A 10,710-nucleotide genomic window follows, 5' to 3' on the forward strand; every position below is an offset into this window, starting at 1 on the left:
ATCTGACAGACTAAGGTTTCACAGACCGGAGTGTGTCATACCGTCTTAACATGTGTGAGTTAGGTATGGTTTTCGAAATTTCACATTGAGCGGTTTAAGCATGCATCAAATAAAGAGTGCCTATACATTTCATCAGCACCACAAAGGGAAGGGGCGCGTTTTCGAAATTTCACATTGAGCGGTTTAAGCATGCATCAAATAAAGAGTGCCTATACATTTCATCAGCACCACAAAGGGAAGGGGCGGAGCAGTGTGCAGGCATTATTTATTAATTTAAATAAATTTTAAAACGACGATTTATTATATCAAGTACCTATCCAAGATAAAAATTAGTAGATAAACCACACGTAAGTCACATTATGAAAGCCATTTATTAAAAGAAATAATTAAGGCCGGCAGTGTGCAGGCATTATTTATTAATTTAAATAAATTTTAAAACGACGATTTATTATACCAAGTACCTATCCAAGATAAAAATTAGTAGATAAACCACACGTAAGTCACATTATGAAAGCCATTTATTAAAAGAAATAATTAAGGCCCATTCATTAGTCAGGCACTTTCCATAAGGAATAAATGAATGAACAAATGTCTAACGATACCTGGCTGGTACTTGAGTAATATATCAGAAGATTTATTAGAACTCACAATGTCAGAAAGTTTAGGTTCAGAATTTTAATTACAATGTTAAATCTTTCTATCTACTAATAGGTTTTCATTAATCATTTTTGTATCGTGTTTTTACTTAACACCCATCCAAGTTTACAAAAAAATCGTTCTACCATATTAAGAATAAATTATTACTGTACTTTATTTTGAAGGAAATAAATCATATTTATAATGTAGATACCTACATAACAAGGCATCAGAAGAACTTTTGAGGTTCCGTTTCACTTTAATGATTTACGAACTTGATAATTCATATTTATCTTTGAGTATTCATTAAAATACTTCAAATGCAAAAAATAGCTATCTTTGTATAGTAATGTATAGTGATGCAGGTACCTGTAGATTGTTTCAGGGATGTGAAAGTGAAAAGTGAGATAATGTAAAAGTTCATATGAAAGTTAAAAAGATTATGTCCATAATATACTATCCTAACAGTATAGTAATGTATAGTGTGATGCATCTACCTGTAGATACTTTCAGGGATGTGAAAGTGAAAAGTGAGAGAATGTAAAAGTTAATATGAAAGTTAAAAAGATTATGTCCATAATATACTATCCTAACATACCAAGCTGACCTAAACTTTAATAGGTATATGTATCTTCATCTGCTTTGTATAGTAATGTATAGTGTGATGCAGGTACCTGTAGATACTTTCAGGGATGTGAAAGTGAAAAGTGAGATAATGTAAAAGTTCATATGAAAGTTAAAAAGATTATGTCCATAATATACTATCCTAACATACCAAGCTGACCTAAATTTAATAGGTATATGTATCTTCATCTGTCTTTCAATAAAACACCCAAATGAAGATGTGTCTCTTCACAAATGAAAAGTAGTCCTATAAATACGGAAATAATTAATTTTATAGGTATTTTACCCTATACCTGATTCAGTTGTCAATATGTCAACGAAAAATGCAGAAAATATCTAGAAAGTTGAGTCAAGGGTGATTTCACTGACAGCTCTCTCTCTCTCACTCTTACTCCCTCTCTCCTTCCTTTTCTACAAAAATAGGTAGATGAGAGAACAAATATAATCCTTTTCTTCCCTTTCAAAAAGTTCTAGGAGGAGAGAAAAAAATATATGTAAAAACAGTTTGAAGTTTCCAAGACAAGTTTTTCCTCTCGTCAACATTGTGTGACGATGATTGATATTAGCTGGGATATTATTGATGGATGAAAATATTATTAATTACACCAAGCTATATCTCGAATTCAAAAGTGAGATATTTCTAATCACTTGACACCATGATTAATCAAACCGAAAAAAACGAACTCACAGTTATGGGAAGGTAAACAAGAAGTGAAATTAATCATGTTGGGGGTTCAGATGACAAGCTATGATAAATGGGCACCTTGAAGGTAGCTGACGGCCCCTTGTTCTCTGATAACCACCCACTTTCCCTTTTTCTTTCTATTCCTTGATATTGCAAATTCTACGCATTTTCTAGGGGTCTTGACGGATAAGATTGTTTGACTGTGGCAGATGTAAAGCAACAAAGAGACATGGGAATTGAATGGTTGGATTTGACTTTGATTATCGATTTTTACCAAATTGTTACAGTCCCGTCCTTGGACCATACCGGGATAGCATACAAAATTTCATTTCTCTACGACAAACCGTTCTTGAGATATTTTGTTCACAACTTTCTACTTTTTCCCATTTAAACCTGTACGAATTTCATTTCTCTACGACAAACCGTTCTTGAGATATTTTGTTCACAACTTTCTACTTTTTCCCATTTAAACCTGTAGATAGCATAAAAATTTCATTTCTCTACGACAAACCGTTCTTGAGATATTTTGTTCACAACTTTCTACTTTTTCCCATTTAAACCTGTACGAATTTCATTTCTCTACGACAAACCGTTCTTGAGATATTTTGTTCACAACTTTCTACTTTTTCCCATTTAAACCTGTAGATAGCATAACAAATTTCATTTCTACGACAAACCGTTCTTGAGATATTTTGTTCACAACTTTCTACTTTTTCCCATTTAAACCTGTAGTACGTACATACGTACGTTACGTACGTACGTAACGTACAGACCATGGGCTAAAAACCACTTTTTTGGAATCAGGGGACCCCAAAACGGATATTTCCACCCATTTCCCGATTTTGAAAATTTGAACCGATTGCAATACTTTCTCATTACCTTGTATAGGTTCCCTATACGTAAAGGTAATAGAAAGTAAAAAAATTATTGGACTCACTGTTTTTAAAACTGTCACAAATTTTCTAGTCTACCTAAAAAAAAAAGAGGGGAACGGACTATAAAATAAAGTATTACGTTGATATTACTTTATTTTAAGAAGTCTAAAAAATGCAATTATTCAAAGAACATAATAAAGCCAACATAATATATTGTGATTTACACGTTTAAAATTCCAGTTAAATATGAAAAATCTTCTTCAAACAAAAGCTCGCAAGACCACAGTTATCTGAGGTTGAGGAAAGAAAACTTCGCTGCAAAAGAAGCAAAATGGCTGACGACGATATTTTTGGTGATTGTGGGGACTGTGGGGATTGTGGTGATTGTGTTGACTGCTGTGGCGAAGATTCGACTTTGGCAGATGTAAAGCAATAAAGAGACATGGGAATTGAATGGTTGGATTTGACTTTGATTAGTTTTGATTGAGCACCTAGTCAAGATGCCATTCTACAATGACATCCTTAATTCACTTAGGATTACTGGTGGAGACGCCATTTCACTTTGTGATTATCAATAATAGTAGATATTGTATTTGGTGAATTATTACAGTGGAAATGTAATTTCCACTGAGTGATTCCTAGTGAAGATGTTATTTCACTATACCTAGTAACTACCTATGATTTATAATTTTTATTGGAGATGTCATTTCACTGAATTATTTGTAGTGGAGATGTCATTTCACTGAATGATCCTAGTGGAGACATCATTTCACTGTACATAATTTCTATAGTGGAAACACCATTTCACTTTATGCTATCTAAAAAAGATTCGTATGTTAGTAAGGCTGACGTAAAATACTTTTTTATACAACTCAAAATCCTCACAACCCATAGAAAGAAATCACTGACCATTTATACCTACGATCTCTCTCTCTCTCTCTTACTCCCTCTTCTACAAAAATAGGTAGATGAGAGAACAAATATAATCCTTTTGTAAAAACAGTTTGAAGTTTCCAAGACAAGTTTTTCCTCTCGTCAACATTGTGTGACGATGATTGATATTAGCTGGGATATTATTGATGGATGAAAATATTATTAATTACACCAAGCTATATCTCGAATTCAAAAGTGAGATATTTCTAATCACTTGACACCATGATTAATCAAACCGAAAAAAAAACGAACTCACAGTTATGGGAAGGTAAACAAGAAGTGAAATTAATCATGTTGGGGGTTCAGATGACAAGCTATGATAAATGGGCACCTTGAAGGTAGCTGACGGCCCCTTGTTCTCTGATAACCACCCACTTTCCCTTTTTCTTTCTATTCCTTGATATTGCAAATTCTACGCATTTTCTAGGGGTCTTGACGGATAAGATTATTCGACTTTGGCAGATGTAAAGCAATAAAGAGACATGGGAATTGAATGGTTGGATTTGACTTTGATTAGTTTTGATTGAGCACCTAGTCAAGATGCCATTCTACAATGACATCCTTAATTCACTTAGGATTACTGGTGGAGACGCCATTTCACTTTGTGATTATCAATAATAGTAGATATTGTATTTGGTGAATTATTACAGTGGAAATGTAATTTTCACTGAGTGATTCCTAGTGAAGATGTTATTTCACCATACCTAGTAGGTACCTACCTATGATTTATAATTTTCATTGGAGATGTCATTTCACTGAATTATTTGTAGTGGAGATGTCATTTCACTGAATGATCCTAGTGGAGACATCATGTCACTGTACCTAATTTCTATAGTGAAGACACCATTTCACTTTATGCTATCTTAAAGAGATTCGTATTTTAGTAAGGCTGACCTAAAATACTTTTTTTATACAACTCAAAATCCTCACAACCCATAGAAAGAAATCACTGACCATTTATACGATACACATCATTAAATTTCGTCTCTCTCTATACCTACGTATAGTACCTACCTATGATTTATAATTTTTATTGGAGATGTCATTTCACTGAATTATTTCTAGTGGAGATGTCATTTCACTGAATGATCCTAGTGGAGACATCATTTCACTGTACCTAATTTCTATAGTGAAGACACCATTTCACTTTATGCTATCTAAAAGAGATTCGTATTTTAGTAAGGCTGACGTAAAATACTTTTTTATACAACTCAAAATCCTCACAACCCATAGAAAGAAATCACTGACCATTTATACCTACGATACACATCATTAAAATTTCGTCTCTCTCTCTCAGTAAATCTGATGAAATTACCGACACGTTTGTTTAACACTTTACATGCGTTTCCGTTCCAAGGATCAATACACACCCCAACGAACTCACAGTTATGGGAAGGTAAACAAGAAGTGAAATTAATCATGTTGGGGGTTCAGATGACAAGCTATGATAAATGGGCACCTTGAAGGTAGCTGACGGCCCCTTGTTCTCTGATAACCACCCACTTTCCATTTTTCTTTCTATTCCTTGATATTGCAAATTCTACGCATTTTCTAGGGGTCTTGACGGATAAGATTATTCGACTTTGGCAGATGTAAAGCAATAAAGAGACATGGGAATTGAATGGTTGGATTTGACTTTGATTAGTTTTGATTGAGCACCTAGTCAAGATGCCATTCTACAATGACATCCTTAATTCACTTAGGATTACTGGTGGAGACGCCATTTCACTTTGTGATTATCAATAATAGTAGATATTGTATTTGGTGAATTATTACAGTGGAAATGTAATTTTCACTGAGTGATTCCTAGTGAAGATGTTATTTCACCATACCTAGTAGGTACCTACCTATGATTTATAATTTTCATTGGAGATGTCATTTCACTGAATTATTTGTAGTGGAGATGTCATTTCACTGAATGATCCTAGTGGAGACATCATTTCACTGTACCTAATTTCTATAGTGAAGACACCATTTCACTTTATGCTATCTTAAAGAGATTCGTATTTTAGTAAGGCTGACCTAAAATACTTTTTTTATACAACTCAAAATCCTCACAACCCATAGAAAGAAATCACTGACCATTTATACGATACACATCATTAAATTTCGTCTCTCTCTCAGTAAATCTGATGAAATTACCGACACGTTTGTTTAACACTTTACATGCGTTTCCGTTCCAAGGATCAATACACACCCCGCAAGTTGTTCACAGTTTGGTAGAACAACATAATATCACGGTGGAAATAGACATTAACCGATTTCTCTGTTTATTATGTCCGACAATGCGTTCGGATAGAGGAACCATGTAATCAAAAACATATTTGGGACCCAGCAGTGTGCAGTCCGCGTTGAATGATAATTAGATGTGGCACCATAAAAATCATTATCCGCTGTCTGCCATCACATCGGGCTCAATTGAATAGCAACGGGCCAAGTTTCAATCAATGATATCATTACTATTCTATTGTTGAACCTCTCACAGCTTCATTTGAAATGTCAATCTTCACAATGGTGTGAAGTTAGGAGGCCAACTAACTGGTTGTTTTGTTTCTGCCCAAAACATCAATACTGGTCTCTGTGGTGTGGTGTCTCGCCTGGTAAACAGGAGGGTGTGGGTTCAATCCTAGCCGGTGTGTGGAATTGTGTCCTCATTATAGGATGGATGTTCTTAGGTAGGTAAGTGGGTAGTTATAATACGTACCTACATGGTTTGTAGGTGGGGCCATTACTATTAGATTGATGAAAGATGTTGTTCCAGGTATACAAATCATTAGTTCTCGGGCGTTGTTCATATTCCCTTAATGAGGATTAAATGAGAATAATGTATTTTGTACCTCATTATAGGTTATCGATAATTTTCGTACGCCAACTTTTTGTTCCATATTTTCATGATATCACTATATGGCAGGTATTACGAAAAACACAGCCACCCCCATCAACGGTAATTTCATTATTTTTTTGTTCAACAAACACAGCGCGTTATCAGGAGACGTACCTACATGGTTTGTAGGTGGGGCCATTACTAGATTGATGAAAGATGTTGTTCCAGGTATACAAATCATTAGTTCTGGGGCGTTGTTCATATTCCCTTATTGAGGATTAAATGAGAATAATGTATTTTGTACCTCATTATAGGTTATAGATGATAATTTTCGTACGCCAACTTTTCGTTCCATATTTTCATGATATCACTATGTGGCAGGTATTACGAAAAACACAGCCACCCCCATCAACGGTAATTTCATTATTTTTTTGTTCAACAAACACAGCGCGTTATCAGGAGAAGGTAGTTATAATACGTACCTACATGGTTTGTAGGTGGGGCCATTACTAGATTGATGAAAGATATTGTTCCAGGTAGGTAGGTATACAAATCATTAGTTCTGGGGCGTTTTTCATATTCCCTTATTGAGGATTAAATGAGAATAATGTATTTTGTACCTCATTATAGGTTATAGATAATTTTCGTACGCCAACTTTTCGTTCCATATTTTCATGATATCACTATATGGCAGGTATTACGAAAAACACAGCCACCCCCCATCAACGGTAATTTCATTATTTTTTTGTTCAACAAACACAGCGCGTTATCAGGAGAAAAAATTCAACGGGGGCACTTAACATATTTTTTTAGTATGCAATTTGATCTTTATTACCAATATGTAGGAAGAGATAGATATATGGAGGGGAAAAAGAGGTTGAGGAAGGGAGAAAAGTGAAAATTTCAATGCTCCTGTGGGAAATATTTGAAAATGTAAATGGCCTTTAAAAAATGCTAGGTATCTAACTACCCAGTAATAATAAAAATCTGACAGTGTGGTACAAAAATGCTTTAGGTTGACAACAAAGGAAATAATATTTATATGTAATACTAAACATTTATTACTGTTCTGACAAATTTGGGGAATGTTCTACATTAGGACCTCTTAGGTCTCCCGAACAAGTCCTCCGTAAACTCCCAAATTATAAAAATGTCATCAAGTGAGCTTTAGAAATAGGTACCAAGTTAAAGTTAAAGTGAAAAAGGAGAGAAATTTGAACCTTACCTGTTGTCACATCAACTTTGAATTCAATCCAAAAGTAGGTAAAATAACTCGGAAGTAAGAGAAAGAACTCGACACTTATGAAACCACCCCATAGAAAAATAGGAAAAAGAATTATGACATTTGGGGAGGGGAAAAATGTTGGCGAAAAGAAGGAACAATATTAATATTCTGTCAGGTTTTTTTATTAAATAAAATGGTAATGTTGTGAAAAAATAATGGAGACATCAGGAAAAACAATTTGAAACCGCACGTTCTCTCTATCTCTCTCTCTCTCTCTCTTTTGGACAGTTATATTTTTCATGAGAATCATCAATTGTCCACAACGTGTGGCCAAAAATTTGCACAATGCTTTTGATTTACACGACATGATGTTTTCCAATACTTTTTGTTGAACTGACATCTCCACCAAAATAAATACATCGCACAATCTTATTCAAGTTTTGAAAACAACAAGAAAATCAATAGGCATTTGATCAAATGATCATTTAATATCTACTTATGTAGCTAACTTGTCTAGTAGAAATAAATAAAGAGATGTTTTTAATTTTTACTGTATGAATAAATTCAGTTTTTTCTTCTTTTTTTTTAGAATTTTATTTTTTTAAATCATTCACTCATAAATTTTAAGTTTAACATAAATAAATCAAAGTACATAATCAAGTATCTAAGAATTTTATTTTTTTAAATCATTCACTCATAAATTTTAAGTTTAACATAAATAAATCAAAGTACATAATCAAGTATCTATCATAACAATAATGAAACGTATACTACAACTTGAATTGGGAAACTTAAAATAGGTAAGTGATCTGCAGTCTAGGTGAGAGACCAATGTGTATGTTTAACCTACAAAGGGCAATTTTGAATTTACTTATCTATGAAGAGTAGCTATTAATAAAGGGTAGATAAATCTAGCTTTGTAGTGACAAATGTAAAGATAAAAAATCTAATTCTAACTTTAAAGATTGTTTTGTTTGTTAAGTTCTAGTTTGACGTCATATTATTATTTGATTGAATTATCCATCACCTCGAAGAGAATGGTTAGTTAAACATCGCAAACTTAAGGCAATCATTATTCAATTTTCAAATAAAGTACTGAAGCTAGACTGGTGAGATAAGGAAACATTTTTTGTAAGAAGAATCATCTAAGAGTAGAAATTGTATGTATACTAATAAAATAGTTAAATTTGAATAATGAACCCTTTTCAAGATTTCACTAACTCTACCATCACCTCGAAGAGAATGGAGAATGGTTAGTTAAACATCGCAAACTTAAGGGAATAGTTATTCATTTTTCAAATAAAGATAAAGAATCATCTAAGAGTAGAAATTGTATGTATACTAATAAAATAGTTAAATTTGAATAATGAACCCTTTTCAAGATTTCAGTAACTCTTTTTGTTCAGATATTTTATGTTTAATAAATAATTGGTATTTATGTATAATTTTTGGGCAAAGCAATTTATCATTTGTTACCTAATTAATACAATTATGACACTTTGAAACATTTCTAAACTAAACATAGTAAATATTATTTAATTATCACAGCAATTTTATGAAATCTTTTGAAGTACGAACCTAAGGATGTACTGCTGCTCCCATTCTCTGACCGTACAAGGAGAATGGTGAGTAAAACGGATTTAGAGGAGAAAAGGGGGAGAATGGCGATGGAGGAAGAGATCCAGGTACGCCTGGTTTGGAGTAAGGATGATACCGTAGTGAAAGTGGACTGAGAGGTGGGTTGGGATATCTCAAGGGATTGAGCAAAGCAGATGAATCTGACGATGGTGATGATGTCGTTGATGTTGTATGAGATCTCAAGTGTTGCAATAAATCTTCAGAATTGCTAAACCTTTTGCCACAGTAAGATTCACATTGGGATATCTCAAGGGATTGAGCAAAGCAGATGAATCTGACGACGGTGATGATGTCGTTGATGTTGTATGAGATCTCAAGTGTTGCAATAAATCTTCAGAATTGCTAAACCTTTTGCCACAGTAAGATTCACACCAAAAAAGATTAGAAATCAATTTTGTACCCCGCCTTTTATTCACTTCATAATTTGTGTGCCTGGTATGCTATCCCGGTATGGTCCAAGGACGCGACTGTAACAATTTGGTAAAAATCGGATAATCACCCATCCAGATATATTAGTTAAAGTACCTAATACTCGACATACATGTTATTGTGTGATTCTCCTCCTAAAGCACCAATTAACAATTCATGTTGTATTGAGTATCAGCTATATCATCAAATACCCAGGACAAGGGATTGTCAATACATACCAGGGTTTTCTCAAGATGTTGGATAAAATCTAATAAAGTAATACGCTTATGTAGAACCTACACCTATATTACATGCAAGATATGGAACATGATTTATAAGAGCTCTGAGAATAAAGCACAAATGTAGGCAATATTTCATCTCAACTCAGCCCTCTAAACTCACTTAGGGCTGGCGTTAGTCATAAATTCTAACCTTCGCATACATTGCTTTCCATTGATCTTTTTATGAGACGTTTTATTCATTTTTTTCTTTTCCTCTTTGCTCTCTCCTCTTTTTCTTTCATAAATCAAAGCAGTATGATAAATGTCTTAGAATATGATACATCATTTATTCTTTTATCTTCTTTAATTCTTTATATTTTTCAAATGAAATCACCTACTTCTACCTCCTACGATGGTGTTTTTTCAATTGTGAAAAATCGTTCCAATTTTCTTTAGGGTCATCCTCGATACATAAATCAATCTGGGCTATATCAACATTATTAAAATGGACATGACCTCTGGTGCTCTGTTCATTGGGTGACTAAACATAAAATAAAAATGTCACTGCTAGGTTATTCAGATTTATCTACAAAATGTTTAATAGTTCCGAAAAGATTAATAAGATCTTTTCAGTCTCAAGT

At 33.5% G+C, this 10,710-nt stretch overlaps 1 long non-coding RNA gene across 1 annotated transcript; it reads right to left on the reverse strand.

Annotated features, from left to right (window-relative positions):
* Positions 1–8,469: 8,469 nt before the first annotated feature.
* Positions 8,470–9,671, reverse strand: LOC113470265. Its single transcript, XR_003393381.1, has 2 exons — positions 9,035–9,671; positions 8,470–8,829 (listed from the first exon to the last, which is right to left on the reverse strand). It is a non-coding gene; the product is annotated as an uncharacterized LOC113470265 (long non-coding RNA).
* Between the last annotated feature and the right edge of the window lie 1,039 nt (positions 9,672–10,710).

Source organism: Diaphorina citri, unplaced genomic scaffold, assembly GCF_000475195.1.
Source record: "Diaphorina citri unplaced genomic scaffold, Diaci psyllid genome assembly version 1.1 scaffold1471, whole genome shotgun sequence".
Lineage (NCBI taxonomy): Eukaryota > Metazoa > Arthropoda > Insecta > Hemiptera > Psyllidae > Diaphorina > Diaphorina citri.